This window comes from Canis aureus, chromosome 9 (genome assembly GCF_053574225.1).
Source record: "Canis aureus isolate CA01 chromosome 9, VMU_Caureus_v.1.0, whole genome shotgun sequence".
NCBI lineage: Eukaryota > Metazoa > Chordata > Mammalia > Carnivora > Canidae > Canis > Canis aureus.
In genome coordinates this window covers 67,594,512-67,610,960 of record NC_135619.1, presented here as the reverse complement: position 1 = coordinate 67,610,960, position 16,449 = coordinate 67,594,512, and positions in this window count along the sequence as shown.

Here is a 16,449-nt window from a genome sequence, read left to right as displayed (position 1 = left end):
ATCTGCAAGGTAGTGAACTTGTGGAAATTCTTCAGTGGTCTGGAATGATATTCGGCACGAAGGGATGTGGTTGGGAGTTTGTTCAGCGAGACAGTGTGTGCAAAGAGCTTGCACAGCGCTTGGGAGCTGTGCATTCAGCTCCATCCCAGTCGCCTCCTCCATCATGCTGGGCGGGTTCAGAAGATACATCTTGTTTTAGCCATCTGAACTTGGAGCTTGTAGGATACCTAGTTTGATCCCAAAGTGCTGTCTCGAAACTGCTCCTAGGGGTCCGGGGTGTCCCCTCTGCACTTACAAGGGTCCCGGGAATTCCTTGCTGCAGAGGGGGCTTCTAGAATCAGCCAGGATTCCATTGCAGACAACAGAATGCACTCTAACTAGTTTAAGGAGAAAAAGGTAAATTACGGGGTATTAGGTGACTCACAACATTGTTGGAAGGATTGAAGGAGTAGAGTCTAGTCTGAGATTCCAGGAATATCTCTGGCCCTAGGACCACTCTGCAAAAAGCTGCCAAACCGGGAAGCCACGGCTGCTGCTGCCTGAAGAGTCTCGTCTCCACTGCCACCCACTGCGGCCACACAGGGGCCCCACGCCAGGCTGTCTCCGCGTGTCCCTCTCTTCCAATACTGCACACTGTGCGGGAGAATCTGAGCGGGCTACTCCTAGGTCACATCAGCAACTTGGCAGCAAAGGAGTCGGGAAATGTCATTTTAGCTTTATCCTCTGCATGACAGGAGGGCATCTTGAAAGGAGCTTAGTGGGTGGTGAAGGAGCACCCAACAGTCCACACCGTTAAATACGTAATATCGGGGCACACCTCTATTCCCATATTGAAGCTTCCAAATGAAAACAGTAGCAGAAGCAATCAGCTCCCACTCCGTGGAATGCATCTACCTCTCGCATAAACAGGTGCACACCTAGCAGCGTGTCTCACTAGCCAGTGCTCCATTTCCATGCTCCATCCATTTCTGTGCTCTGTTTCCCTCGGGTTCATTCACAGCCTTGACTTGATGTCCTGAAGTCTGCAAACTAAATTATAAGGTTAACCACCCAGTCCCTGACACCTTTCAGTGTTGGCCATGAAAAGGCACTGGGGTGGCTGGGGAAAGAGGCTGTGGGATTGCCCATCCGACTCTTCGGAGCCTCTTCTGTATAGACGGGCTGAGAGCCCACACATACCCTCGCACATGAGATCTCCTCCAAAAGGGCTACCCACACACCTCATCCTCGAACCTCCTTGTTATCCATCCCCAAAGTCGAGCTTTTCAAGCCCTTGACCATCCTCGAGTCAAGAATATTTAAGTGAAGAATATTATTGAGCTCCTATTATATGCCAGGTATAGATAAAACGGTGAACAAAACACAAACCCAAGCTCCTGCCTTCATGGAGCTTAGTCCCCAGTGCTGACCACTGCCTACCATCCATGTAGATCTGTATTCCCAGTCCCTTGTTCTTCCAGGAAAAATGGATTACCAATGACCAGGTCTCAGTCGGTCCCTGGGTGGGGGACGACTTCCCTTCCCAGCTCAAGAAGATTAACATGATTTTTATTTTTTAAAAAATATTTTATTCATTTATTCATGAGAGACACAGAGAGAGAGGGGCAGAGATACAAGCAGAGCGAGAAGCAGGCTCCCTGCAGGGAGCCCGACGTGGGACTCGATCCCGGGTCTCTAGGATCACACCCTGGGCTGAAGGCAGGCACCAAAGCACTGAGCCACCCCGGCTGACCTAATAGGATTTTTAAATTTTTAAATGGTTATATGTTTAAATGGTCATATGTGGAGTGGTTATATAAGTACCTACATAGCATCTTTAATTTTGCCTCTGAGCTTAAGGCCTAAAATATTTCCTATTTGGCCCTATAGAGAAGCATCTGTCAACCTCTGATTAAGGATGCTGATTATGCAACTCTCACCCCCTACCCAGCCCCTCCTTGTATCTAAGCTGTTCACCCCTGGATCCCAGCCAGATCCTCCTGGAAGACCAACTCCCTGTCGGCTGGCCCTGACCCCCCTGAAGGGGACCAGGGAGAAAGCACACTGGACTAGATGTCAGGAGAAATTGCTTCCAGCCCCAGCAGTGGCCACCAACTCCGTGTCTCCAGGGAACTCAAGTGCCTGCTCTGCTGTCAAGTGGGGGCTTGGATGTGAATTGCTCTGGAGAATTCCTACAGGTTGTCAATCCTCCTTACGCTGTCACCCACCTAACCAGCAACAGCACGCAGGCGGTGCCAGGGAAGCTCAGGGTAGAGCCTCTGTTTAATCTTTCCTGCTGTGGCCACGCGTGATGAGCCATGTAGGTACCTGTGCACACTCACATGGATGCACACCCTACGCAGCATAGACACACGCTTGTACACACATCCCACACACACCTGCATGCGTGCATGCTCACATCAGATACAAACCCACGTACTCCCCACACAGACCGTGCACAGCTGCACACACCACAGACATACAGACACCTGCAAACACACAGATGCACACATATAGACATGCACAGGACACACGGACACACAGACACACACCACACCCAGTTACCTTCCCTGCAAACCATGCACAGAGGCACACACCAACACAGACACACGCACATGGCCCTCCGTCCGGCCTTTGTGACTATGTTTGCTGGGGTGTTAGGCTGGGAGCCCCACCAGAGTTCTGGGGCACATCCCTGGGGATTCCCTCTGGACTTCTGGCCTGATTAAGTCTCTTCAGAAACCAGAAAATTAAATTTGGGGCCATTTTCTGTTCCGGATATTGTGCATAATTTGAGGATTACTGCAGGAAAGGAAAAGAGAATGGACATTTCTTTCTCTCTCTCTCTCTCTCTCTCTCTCAAATTCTCTCTCTCTCTTAACTGAGCTTGAAAAGAAAAAGGCTGTTGTGTGGGTTAATGAGCCTTTTGGTGGGTGAGGTCAGGAGGAGGTGGGGCCCGGAGCAATCAGAGCCAGCATCTGAATACGCAGCAAGTCTTGCCTTTTGGGGTCAGGGAGGGGGTCAGTAATATGGAGGCTATAAAGAAAGAGATTGCATTTAATTAAAGAAACATCTTCTTACAATCATGTTTTTGCTGAAAGGCATGTCCGACCTAGACCAGGGGCCCAGGGGGCCAAACACAAAGTGTGTAGTCTGGGTTACCAGAACTCCTCCCACAAGCTACATTTTCACATGTAGCAAAACCTGAGTTTATCCAGGGGTGGGGGGACGTCAGGGGGAGAGCCATTTATTTTATGAGTAATGCATACTGGGCTTAATAACGTGATAGCGTAATCGTCACAGTTTGCTAGGCACTTATTTCATTTGGTTCTTACAATAGATGTCAAAGGCATTATTGTGTCCAACCCCCAAGACTATTGATTTATTGGGAACTGAAGAAAGAACAAAGCCTCAAGGTGAAGAATACAGCAGGACTGGAGGATGTTGGACAAAATCACTCACTCCAGAGGTGCCTGATAGGTTTACTTGAATCACTGCCCAAAGCACAGGGTTAAGAAGGACTCCGAGGCTTGGCCTCAGCAGAGCTCCGAGATCGCTTGGTGACCACAGCAGTGGTGGGGTCTCCCAACAGGTGGGGCCTGTTTGGATTCCTTCTCTTAACCTTATTTGTCTCGAAAAGCAAGAGGATTGCTCTCCGTTGGGGCTCACAAACTCACATGCCTGCAGAGCCCAGCCAGGAAACGCAAAGGAGAGATGAGACCACGTATAAAAAAATATCCTGAGAACAGGTTGGCTGTTGCCATGTGGGTGTGTGAGCTTTGGGTTATTGTGTTTGACAGTTTTGAGATCACATAAGATTTCAGATTTTAATATTAAAATTTGTTTTGCGGGGCAGCCCGGGTGGCTCAGCGGTTTAGCGCCGCCTTCAGCCCAGTGTGTGATCCTGGAGACCCGGGATCGAGTCCCACGTCGGGCTCCCTGCATGGAGCCTGCTTCTCCCTCTGCCTGTGTCTCTGCCTCTCTCTCTCTCTCTCTCTATGTCTCTCATGCATAAATAAATAAAATCTTTAAAAAAATTTTTCTTTTTAGTGGCAAGTAATGTGAATAATTGCAAAGTACCTGTGCAAACCCTGTGCGTGTGCACCTTTTTTAGGCTGCGCGTGGCCTACGGGCCTTTGCTTTGCACCCTTTAGTCCAAATAAACCCCAAGATTCCTTTCAGTTCACAAATTCTAAAATTCTATGTGGGATGCAGATCCAGACACCGTCGCATGTGGTATGTTTCTCAGCAGACCCGTGGTTCAAACCCTGGTCGCTCCCACACTGGGCCTGAGAGCGGTTTGAGCACCTACTATGTGCCTCTCAGCAGGCTCTTACACACATTGTCTCTGTCAGGTCCCCAGTGACTTCCAGCTGGCTCTTCTCGTTCTTCACAATGTTGGAGGCACAGGCTCAGAGAGGTTACAGACCTGCCCAAGACTGCACAGCACAGACCCAAATCAAAGTTTACTCCTCGGGGATTTTTCCAGCTTTCGGGTTTTATGGGTGGAAATTCCATGATATCATCTGCACCAGAGGAAAAAGACTCTCTGAACACTTAGGACTGCATAAAGCTAAGGAGGCCTTGAACCTGATGTAGCATCTAGGTCCACTGAGGCATGCCCAGTGTTCGCAAGATTGAAACTTGATCCCCTTTGATGAATAACCCAGTAGGTGCTGTCGGGGTCGGGCCAGTACCTGAGGCCTCTGGGCAAGCAGTCCCTTGGCTGCCTTCCAGCCCATAAATTGTCCTAAAGGGCCGCCTGGTTTTGGCTGTTGGTGGAAGGTGGGAGAGGAGAGGTCCCGGAAGGCAGTATCTTTCCCATCTGTTCCGCATTACGATGCTGTTAAATATTTCATGCTCTCCATTGTACCAACAAATAAAAGCAGAACTAATCTCTTTGTTTAAGGTTCCCTGACCGACGTTTCTGGTGATTAAGCAACGTAACTTATTTTCTCACAACTGGAGGGGACTGGTTCTGCGGGAGGTTTGGAAAGAGAATGGTTCTCACCCACGAGGCCAAGTGGGAAGGGGCCTGACGCGCTGATGGAGAGAGAAGAAACAGCAGCTCTGGGGATGGGGGTGAGAAAGATGCTTTTCAGTTGTCCTAGCCTTGGAGATGACAGCCTGGGAGACAAGGCTTTCTGGCGTGCATCCATCCGTCTATCCATCCATCCGTCTATCCATCCATTCTTTTATCCCCATTGCTGGAAGGCAGGCCACAAGCCAAGGGGTGCACACAGCCTCTAGAAGCTGGAAAAGGCAAGGAATGAATCCTTTCCTTGAGCGTCCAGAAAGAACACAGCCCTGCTGACACCTCGACTTTAGCCCCATTTCAGACTTCTTGTTAATTTTTTAAGGGTTTTATTTATTTATTGGAGACAGAGAGAGAGAGAGAGAGAGCGCACAAGCAGGGGGTAGGACAGAGGGAGAGGGGGAAGCAGACTCCCCATTGAGCAGGGAGCCCGATGTGGGACTCCATCCCAGGACCTGAGCCAAAGGCAGACACTTAACTGATTGAGCCACCCAGGAGCCCCAGACTTCTTATTAATCTTATTAAGATAATAAATCTGTGTTATCTTGAGCCACCAGGGGTGTGGCAGCTTGTTACAGCCACAATAGGAAACTAATACACCACCTCCTAGGGTCACTGGGGATGTTAAATGAGCTCATATTTAAAAGCATTTAGCAGGACGCCTGGGTGGTCCAGCAGTTGAGCGTCTCTTTTCAGCTCAGGTCCTGGGATCAAGTCCCACATCGGGCTCCCTGCATGGAGCCTGCTTCTCCCTCTGCCTGTGTCTCTGCCTCTCTCTGTGTCTCTCATGAATAAATAGTTTAAAAAAAAAAAAAAAAGACAGTATCAGCAGAACCTTGAAAACAAATCCCCAGGCCTTCCCTTCAGCTGAGTGGAAACCTGAAGTGGTTTAGCTTCTGAAAGGCCTGCAGGTGCGTGGGGCTGGCAGGTGTGTGGGGGCAGGGTGGAGGCGGAGGCCATGTGGAGGTGAGGGAAGGCCACCAGCCAGGTAGCAAACAGGGAAGTGACACGAGTGATGGTTACACGGGCTGGTCCTTCCGTGGCGCTCACCACGTGTCAGGTGTGTGCTAACCCCCAGAGGTAACCCCTCCTTCACTGCCGTGAGGCAGGTACAGCTATTATTCCCATTACACAGATCAGGAAACTGAGGCTGCCTTGGTCTCCACCCATTTTGAAGCCAGATCTTCCACCCTTTTGGTATTTTTGTTCAGTGTCCCTACCTCTGTAGTCACCTTCCTTCCGCACCCTTTATTCCAAATAATCCCCATGCCTCTTGGGTATGTTAGCCAGGATGGAACAGTGTCGTTTGCCCTCAAAGGCCCTGGCCGGTGTGGGGCGAGCCGAGGAGTGCCAGTTGCCCTCATCTGCCCCCATCCCAAACCCCTCAGCTCCCACTAACCCTCAACCAGAGACGACTCGGCCCCGCTGGCCTAGGGGCGTCTGGTGATATCTGCAGACATTGTCACATGTCACAACCGTGAGTGGAGTGTGACCGGCCTCTAGTGGGTGGATGCCGAGCACCGCACGGCGCACAGGGCGGACCCCACAAAAAATAATCAGCCCCGAATGTCAACAGTGCAAAGAGCAAGGAACTCTGCTCTGTCCCCAGGTCCTGCCCGACTTGTATCCGGCCCCAGATAGGAGGGTCTTACCTCTGAATGCCCCCCACGTTGACTGGACCCCTGAGAACTCATTCTGGCCACCACCTAAAGCCTACAATGCACCTTTGGGCATCCCGTGGCTCCCTGTCCATCCTGACCCCTTACCTGCTCCCCGCCACCGTTGCCACATGCCATCAGCCATGTGGACATCGTGCCACCACCCACAGCGGGTCCACCCACCCACCTGCCAACCCCAGCACTCGGCCCTGACGGCCCCCAGGTCTTTGCCAAGACCAGCTACTATGGTGCTGCCAAGACACCAAATGGGCCCCCCACCGCGATGACCAGGACAGGGTCCAGCTCAGGCCAAACACCACCCACCCAGCCTCCGGCCACAGCCATTCGTTGCCCAGGCGCCCAGAGGCCCAATTCCCTGGGGCTCCGGTGCGGAGGCGAGCCTGGCAGTAGAATGAAAAGACTTGGTGACCCGTGCCTAAAAATAAAAATATTATTCAATTGTCATGTCTGACAGGCCGGGTGCCTGACGCAGAAAGCAAACCCATGGCAACCGGGTAAACACACTGGAAACCTTTTCACTTGGGTGGATTAAAGCAGATCTCAGCTGGGCCTTTTGGAAAGGACGAGAAGGAACAGGCGTCTACGCAGCTCTCTGGTTTCTGGGCTTGGATGGGGTTGGCTGTGGGTACATGCCAAGGAGGAGGCCGATGGGCACCCCTGGGCTGGTCCCGTGTAGAAAGGCTTATGCTGCCTCCTTGGGCTGTCCCCTGCTCCTGCGGGAGACGCGGCTTTGGGAACAATTTCCACTAGAACGGGGGGATCCTGGAGGGTAAATATGAACACACTGTTTGCCTCGGATCCTCTTTCCTTTTGTGCCCACAGGAAAATGTGGGCTCTGGACCAGACAGGCTGATCTACCCCTCTGTTCCCCCAAATACTTCCCCGCCTTTAGGTCTTGCTTCTGCTCCATGCCTCGTCCAAAACATCCTTCCTTCCCCGTCACCTCTGCACGACTAAATCTGACCGATCCTTCTGGGCCCAGCTGAAATGTCACTTTCTCTAGGAAGGATTTCTAGATTTTTTTCCATCCACCAGGCCTACCCCAACCATCCGCAGGCAGCTTGGCCTCCGTCTGCCCGGGGGCTTTCCATGGCACTTCATCAACGCTTGTGTTGTGCCCTTTCACTCAGCAAAGTGGAGCTCTGAGCGGAGTGGATGTGAAGTCAGACAAACCAGCTCAGAACCCACCTCCGTTCCTAAGGAGGTGTGCGCCTTTGAGCACTTCACCGCGCCACGCCTTGAATTCCTTGTCTGTAAAATGGACCCGAGGGGCCTACCCCATAGGACTGTTGTGCATTTTAAATGGCAAAATGTAAGGCATGGTCTGCGAAAGCAGCCTCCCTCCTGAAAATGCCCTTCGTCATTACCAGCACCTACAGGCAGGAAGAGGGTGAGCTCTGGTTTTGGGGCTGACTTCACTGCCCAGTAGGTGTTAGGGGTTGAATTGGGCCCGCCTGCCCCCAAAAGATATGTTTGAAGTTCTAATCTGGGGGTTAGGTATCTTAGAGTGTGACCTTTTTCGGAGAGAGGGTCCTGACAGATGTCCTCAGTTTAAGATGAGGTCACATTGGGGGGAGGTTGGGCTCCAACCCAGTATATCCGCTGTCCTTCCAAGATGATGTGAAGACACACAAGAAGACAGCCATGTGGCCACAGAGCCAGAGGCCGGATCCAAGCATCTACAAGGTGAGGAATGCCAGTGATTTCTGGCGATGACCGGAAGCTTGGAGAGAAGCACCAAATGGATTCCCCCTCACAGAGCCCAGGAGAAACTAGACCTGCCGATACCTGATTTTGGATGGCTGGCCTTCTGAATTCTACAGGACTGTATTTCCATGCCAGCAGCCCTAGGAAACTCAAACAGGCACTCCCCTCTCTCCACCTTGGTTCCTCAGCTGTGACCGAGCGGTCAGGGGGGATCACAGATGGGAAAGCACTGGGCACCTAGTAGGGGCTGAATTCATATGCATAAAATCTGAAACTCAGCCAACTTCAGGGAAAAAAGGCAAACAGAGATGGGGAGATGTGGCTGTTCCCAGGGCAGGCGAGGGGGAGGCCACGTGGACTCCACATGAGAAATCCAGTTGGCAACATCTGCTTGTGTGTCCTGGCATGTGTTTGCATTCTAGCACCTTTCACGGAGGTGAGCAAGGTACTACCTTCACCAAACAGTAAGATAGAAAAAGAACCAGCCAAAGCAAGCACTGATAGAATTTAAAAATGGCACAGCCGAGGGGCGTCTGGTTGGCTCTAGCGGTTGAGCGACCGATTCTTCGATTCTTCGTTTCAGCTCAGGGTCATGATCTCAGGGTCATGGGATTGAGCCCTGAGTCGGGCTCTGCACTCAGTGCAGAGTCAGCCGGAGATTATCTCCCTTTCCCTTTCCCTCCCCCTCTGCTCCTCCCCAGCTCTCTCTCTGTCTCTCTCGCTTACTCTCTCTAAAATAAAAATAAAAAATATTACAAAAATGATGCAATCGAACAAATAAGTCTAAGAAAGCCAGGAGTCTCGCCATCCTACACCCCCAGACCAGGCGGCGAGGGGGTCCTCTGCTGTTTTTATTTGCCCTGCACACCTTCCCATTGCTTCTTAAAATAGGTCCTTCCTTCCTTGAACTGCTCTGCTCTCCATCCCTGTGATTCTCATGCAATCTGGTACCTCAGCCAAGGGGGTGGCCGCGTGACCCAGGCCTGGACAAGCAGGAGCTTCCCATCTCACTGGCCATAGTAAGGTAATCATACAGGCAATGCAGGTGACCAAATAGGACCAATCCCCTGCTGGGACATACAGTATGGAAGGTGAGAGAGAGAAGGTCTACTTTCAAGTGGCTGAGCCGGGCTGACAGACACCTGGACTCCTGCAGCTATGACACTTTCTCCCCCTTACTACACGGAGAAAATCACCTACAGCGGAAAAAAAACTAGCTCTACACACAGAGGACAGCAGTGGGGGACATTGGGGTCCACGTGTGTGTGAGTGAGTGTGACAGACAAAGGGAAACTGAGGCCCAGTGATACTATTTTAGTCCTTAGGCCAGCCCCATTCATGAACTTTCTGGTTACATCAGCCAATAAACCCTCATTTTTACTGTAACCAGTTTGATTTGGGATTTTGACACCCACAGTGAGAAAGTCCTGCTCGACCCAGGAGGGTTGGTTGACATGAAGATCAAAGAGGGAAGCTCCCTGCAGAGAGCAGGCCAGCGCTCTGGATAGGTCCCGAGAAAGAGTGATTGCATGCAGGGAGGGCCTTGCTTGGAGGGGTGTTCGGCGGAGATCTCAGAGTGGGGGGCTTTCCAGGAGTGCCTGTCTGGCCGTCCATTTGAGCACGCAACCCACACTCTGGACATCCTTCCCAGAACTATCGCCTTCCCCTCCCACGCTGGGCTTTCACCCACAAGACCATCTTAAGTAATGTGGAGTCGAAATGCTAGTTGATTTGCTTTCTGGAGCAGACCCAGAGCACAGAGGGAGGGATTGGCCCCAGACTAGGGGAGTCATGCCTTTTCTTAAGACAGATGTGAGCGAGGAACGAGGGACCACTCCTGGACATAGGCTGTAGGTGTGCAGAGGTCAGCTGTGATGGCTACTTCTGTGCCAAGCAGACTGAGCCACCGGGTGCCCAAATACTCCGGGTGTGTCTGTGAGGGTGTTCCTGGGTGAGAGTAACATTTGAATGGGTAGCCTGAGTACAGCGGATCGTCCTCCTTGCTGAGGTGGGCCTCCTCTAATCAGCTGAAGAGCTGAATAGACCAAAAGACTGAGTCAGAAGGAATTCCCCTGCCTGCCTGCTTGAGCCTCTGGCCTGAGATTGGAACGGACGCCAGGCCCTCCTGGTTCCCAGGCCTTTGGATTCGGACAGGAACCCCACCACCAGCTCCCCTGGGTCTCCTGCTTGCCAACCGCAGATCTCAGGACTCCTCGACTCCCTCCATAATTGCGTATAACAAATCTCACTCTCGCTCCACAGCTACATCCTTTTGGTTTGGTTTCTCCGGAGAATCTTGACTAACCCACCAGGCGGGAGGGACACTCCCAGGAGACCTTCATTTCTTTCTGTGAATTGGGTGTTGAGGCTTCTCCTGGGGTGGAGAGGCTGAAGGGAGGAGGGTTTGTAGACTGCTGGAAGCTGGAAAGCGCTGGTGAGGGATAAGGAGCTGGGAATGGCCCAGATTCGCTCAGAGGGTCACTAAGAGGGCAGGGCCCACTTAACATGGAGACCCCAGGTGTTCGGTGGCATCAATCACCCTACAACAGCACTCAGCAACCGGGGCGAGGGGGTGGAGAAGACGGGGTTGTTCCAGATGGTGGCCCAGATGCCTGCAGCCAGCTGACCTTGCACTGGTTTCTTCACTGCTTGGAGTCTCAACTGTTTTATCCACACAGCGGGGCAGGAGAGGTGAAGGGGGAAGGCCCCTCTGGGTGTTGATCCAGGTAAGACCTGAATAACACAAAGGTATGAGTATCCTGAACCCTGGGGGTGAGGGTCCAGGGTAAAGCAAGCAGCTGCTCCAAGGACCCAGGACGGCCCCTCAGTGGACCTGAGGAAGAACAAGTAGACTGTGGCCCAGGCCCTGGGTCCCCAACTCAGCCATGCTCACACCCTCCTCCCACCTGAGTCTCTGCCTGACTGTCCCCTTGTCCTCGTCCCAGAGGCCTTCCTGATGCCATCCCCATCACACGGCAGATCCCTTTACTTGGTCTGTAGGATTTCTCTTTAGGCTCATGGTTTCCTCGATGTACGGTTTCACCTGTTGTTACTATCTTCCCGCCAGATAGTCCCCGGGAGGATGGGGACTTTGGTCTGTCCACTGAGTGCCCAGAGCCTGCCCAGTGCCTGGCACATACGGGGCCTCCAGGACTTGTTCTTGGGGAGGCTGGCAGGAGGTGCTGTGCAGCCCTGTAGCTGCAGGAGGGGTTCAGTTCTTCCACACTCTAGGCTGGAGCCATTGGTGGGGCTCGAGGAGGTGCACATGGTGGGCTTTATGCTCTGACAAGGCCCCTCCAACTGTTGAGGAAGGTTTCAGGGCCAAGAGAAGCAGCAGGGAGCTGTTGTTAAGAGTCCAGGCCAGAGAGGAGGGACACAGGGCCAGTTTAGACTCTGAAGGCATAAGAGCCAGACTCGCAGATCCACTAAACGGGAGACTGGAGCCCCCCAAACACTCTTTCCAGGCCAGAGGCCGGGACTAGACCAGCCTCCCTTCCAACATGTACACTGGCCCAGGGCAGAGCCAGGCTCCCTGGAGGGTGGGAGGAGGGGAGGTGCTCAGGTGAAGCCAAGAAAATGTGAGAGAGGCAGGATGGGTATATGGAGCTCTGGATAAGGATAAGGATAGGGCTAAGGATAGAGGCAGGTGGAGGGAGAAGCAGGTTTTCAGGATGCAAACGGAGTCCTACTTCGGGACGCCTTAACACGCCAGGTGTTTCTCCGCCTTTTTTACAGAGCTACCCATGCTTAGTGCCAGATTCTTTTTTTGCACCACCTCAACCTTTGGTTGATTTTAATCATACGAAAACTACTGGACTGTTCAGATTCCTTAATGCCAGAGACCAGGGATCTGCTACTGTAAGATTTTCACTTGTCCCCAGCACTTTCGTGGACAAATGAGACTAGAGATGAGGCTGGTGGTCCCCATGCCTACGTACTTTCTAGGTGGGGTCCATGGACTCCAACGCCCTGGCCCAAGCCCTGTCTTTACCACATTTGACCTCGGACAACCCTCAAGAGCCCTCATTCCCTCACCTGTATCTCCCTGGGGTCGCCGTGAGGACTGCCGGGAGCTCTACCAGGTCTAGGGAAAGTGACCAAAAAATGTGAGTTTCCTCCCCTGCTCAGCCTGCCTTTAAAAGCTGGGACTGGGGCACCTGGGTGGCTCAGCTGGTTGAGCATCTGCCTTTGGCTCAGGTCCTGATCTCAGGGTCCTGGGATCGAGTCCCATGTCAGGTTCCCTGCTCAGCGGGGAGTCTGCTTCTCCCTCTCCCTCTGCCCCTCTCCCCTACTCATGCTCTCACTCTCCCTCACTCTTTCTCTCTCCCTCTCTCAAACCAATACAGAAAAAATATTTTAAATATAAATAAAAGCTGGGACTGCTGGTACAGCCTGGTGCCTGGCACACAGAGGTGGGGCTGAACAGCTCTGGTGAATTGAATCATCTCAGGACACAAACCTCCCAGACAACACAATTTTATAAACTCATCCTATTTTGGAGTCTCCTGCTTCCCTAATTGTAGGGAAACCAAGATACTGAACTTCGATGACCCTCCCGTCTTCCCCAAGGGCTATAAATCCTGCCAACAAGTTCTCGGATAATAAACATTTTTGCTTGTGGAGTTTTCGCATTCTCTTCAACAGTAAAAGTGACCCTTTGGCCCCGCTTATCACGTCTCATGACAGAGTCAGGCCTCAATGATGGGCCAGTCTGGAGGTCACAGGAACATCTGTGCAAAAGCAGAAGATAATGCCCACTCCAGATGAGGGCTTCAAAAGGAAGGGTTCCATGCAATATAAAATCCCGACTCTCCTCCCCCCACGGATAAACTTCCTTAGAAACTCAGATCTGACTTGGGCCCCAAAGGGGAAAATTAAAACCAGAAACCCAGATGCAAATGCCATACTTTGTTTGTTTGTTTTGTATGTGCATTTTAAAAGAGAGAAACCCAAATATCTTCCTGTTCTACTTTCAACAAGGTTAAACTCACTGAGTCATTGTTCCCAATGGCAGACACTGTGGCTTTAGAGGCTTGGAGATGCTTTTATTGATGTGCATAAAGTTTCAATTTTATGAGGAGAAGAGAACTGGAATTTCCCTGAGCACACACACAGTCTGTCTTGTCTGTAGCTAGGGCCCAGCCCCTGGCACAAGGCCTGCCCTAACAGATGCTCACCCAATATTTGCCTAAGAGATGAATGAAGCCGTAATCACAGCGATCCTAATCAGATTGGTAAACATTTTAGAGTCACAATGCACTTTCATCCCTGTGTCAATAGGAAGCCCCAAACAGCTCTAGTCCAGTACATGTGGGCTTCAGAAGGTACATTCACCTAAAGGACAGTGCTTAGAGCACTCCATCTCCTGTGAGAGCCCAAGCCAAGTTCTGAGAACCCCATAGCTAGAAGCTGCCTCCCTAGTTGGAGGGCTAGTTGTTTTCTCATTTCTTTTTTTTTTTTTTTAAGATTTATTTATTTATTCATGGAAGACACAGAGAGAGAAAGAGGCAGAGACACAGGCAGAGGGAGAAGCAGGCTCCCTGAAAGGAGCCCGACATGGGACTCGATCCTGGGTCTCCAGGATCACATCCTGGGCTGAAGCGGTGCTAAATCGCTGAGCCACCCAGGCTGCCCTCTTCTCATTTCTCATTTGAGGAATGTCACACACACACAGTGGCACAGGCGCCATCAATTTATTCTTTGTTGGTTACATCTGCAGGCAGGGGAATTAAACCTGAGTAATACTGGAACAAAGCAATGGAGAGAGAAAGGCAGATAAAAGTCAGAGGGAGGAACAGTCAGGACACTTGGATAGTAGGACATCATTTTTAAATATGAAAACAACAGAACAGCATGCCTGGGTGGCTCAGGTCTTTTTTTTTTAAGATTTATTTATTTACTTATTTATGATAGACATAGAGAGGGACAGAGACACAGGCAGAAAGATAAGCAGGCTCCATGCCGGGAGCCTGATATGGGACTCGATCCCGGGTCTCCAGGATCGCGCCCTGGGCCAAAGGCAGGCGCTAAACCACTGAGCCACCCAGGGATCCCCATGGCTCAGGTCTTGATCCTGGGGTCCTGGGATAGAGCCCCGAGACAGGCTCCCTGCTCAGTGGGAAGTCTGCTTCTCTTTGTCTCTGTCCCCCTCTCCTACTCATGCTCTCTTTCTCTCTCAACTAAATAAAAACAAAACCTTTTTAAAAAAGATTTAAAAAAGAAAGCAGCAGAAGAAGGAGTTCTGTGAAGTTAGAAGAGTTATTTGAGCTGAAACCCCCAGAAAAAAAGTTCATGAAAACTGTATTAATATTCAAATGAACACTCAAAGATTATCAGGGACAATCCTATACTGAGTATTTATAAGAAAATAGAGAACAAGGAGAATTAGAAACCCACAGACAACGAGGTGTAACAGAAAGACGTGCTTACAAAGATAGATCAAAATGGAAACCTAATATATTTTTTAAAAAGCCAAAAAAGTCAGGGCAGCCCTGGTGGTGCAGCGGTTTAGTGCCGCCTGCAGCCCATGGTGTGATCCTGGACACCCGGGATCGAGTGGAGCCTGCTTCTCCTTCTGCCTGTGTCTCTGCCCCTCTTTCTCTCTCTCTCTCTCTCGCTCTGTATCTTTCATGAGTAAATAAAATAAAAAATCTTTTAAAAAAGCCAAAAGTCATTAATATGTTACAAAGCACACAAAAAAATATAAAGTGTATCTCAAAAACCAAATCAGGAGACAGAACTCAAGAATTAGAAGAAAAAAATCATTTTGGAAAAAATGCCAAAAAAGCCAAAAGTCATTAATATGTTACAAAGCACACAAAAAAATATAAAGTGTATCTCAAAAACCAAATTAGGAGACAGAACTCAAGAATTAGAAGTAGAAGAAAAAAATCATTTTAGAAATGAAGACAGAACTAGAAGAAACAATTGCAAACAGCAGTATAGAAAATGTCTGAAGAGAAATAGATTAAAAGTAGATTCATTTTAAAAATAAAAATAGAGACAAAAAAAGATTTGAAAGGCAGTGACAAATACTAAAAATAAAAAGAGAAGATCCAACATATGGATAATGGGACACCTTTAAAAAGAAAACCAAAGCAAGGAAATAGGGGGGAAAAAGCACTAAAAACCAAAGTTCAAGACCACTTTCCTGAAAAGAAAAATATCTGGACCTTCGTACTGAAAGAGCACACTGTGTACCTAAGAACATTAACCTGATTAAGTCTCCTAAAACCACAGAATTTAATGAAAAAGAAAAAGTCCCTTGGGAGCTCAGGGACAAAGAGCATATGACTTACACATGCAAAGAAAATTGAATTGCTGTATAAAACTTTTAACAACAATTTATACCAGAAAATGTAATAACTTAGTCAAGATATGCAAGAGGAGAAAATACGAACCAAAGATTTTACATTTGAGAAAACCAATTTTCAAACACAGAGAGACACGAGCAGGGGAGGAGCAGAAGGAGAAGGAAAAGCAGACTCCCTGATGAGTAGGAAGCTCAATCTGGGACTCGATCCCAGAACCCCAGGATCATGACTTGAGCCAAAGGCAGACACTTAACCAACTGAGCCACGTGGGCACCCTCTTTCTGAAGAAATTGACTAGAGAATGAGCTACTATCAAAATAGTAGGGAGGCACCCACAGTTGAACATAGTGAAGATGGAACATATGAGTACATATAGATGTACCGGCTGTTATGTTCTGACCACAGAGCCACAGGACAACTGCAATAGGACCTTCGGGAGAGGAGCGGGAAGCACATGTAAAAACATTCTTAACTATAGTCAGCAACCAGAATTGGTGGTGGTTGTGTGAATATTATCATGACTGACGTGCATATTAGATCATGTAAATGAATTGTGGGATATTTGAATGTGAACACCTGTGTGTCCTTGATAAGTGGGATGCTCAGTGCAGAAGAAAGAAGAGATGTGATAGAGAAGAAGTTAAGCAAACTAAACAAAACACTCTGATTGGTTTTGATTTGGTTTAGAAATATCAGTATGACTCATGAAGCATTGAGTATTACAGGTATCCTAGCC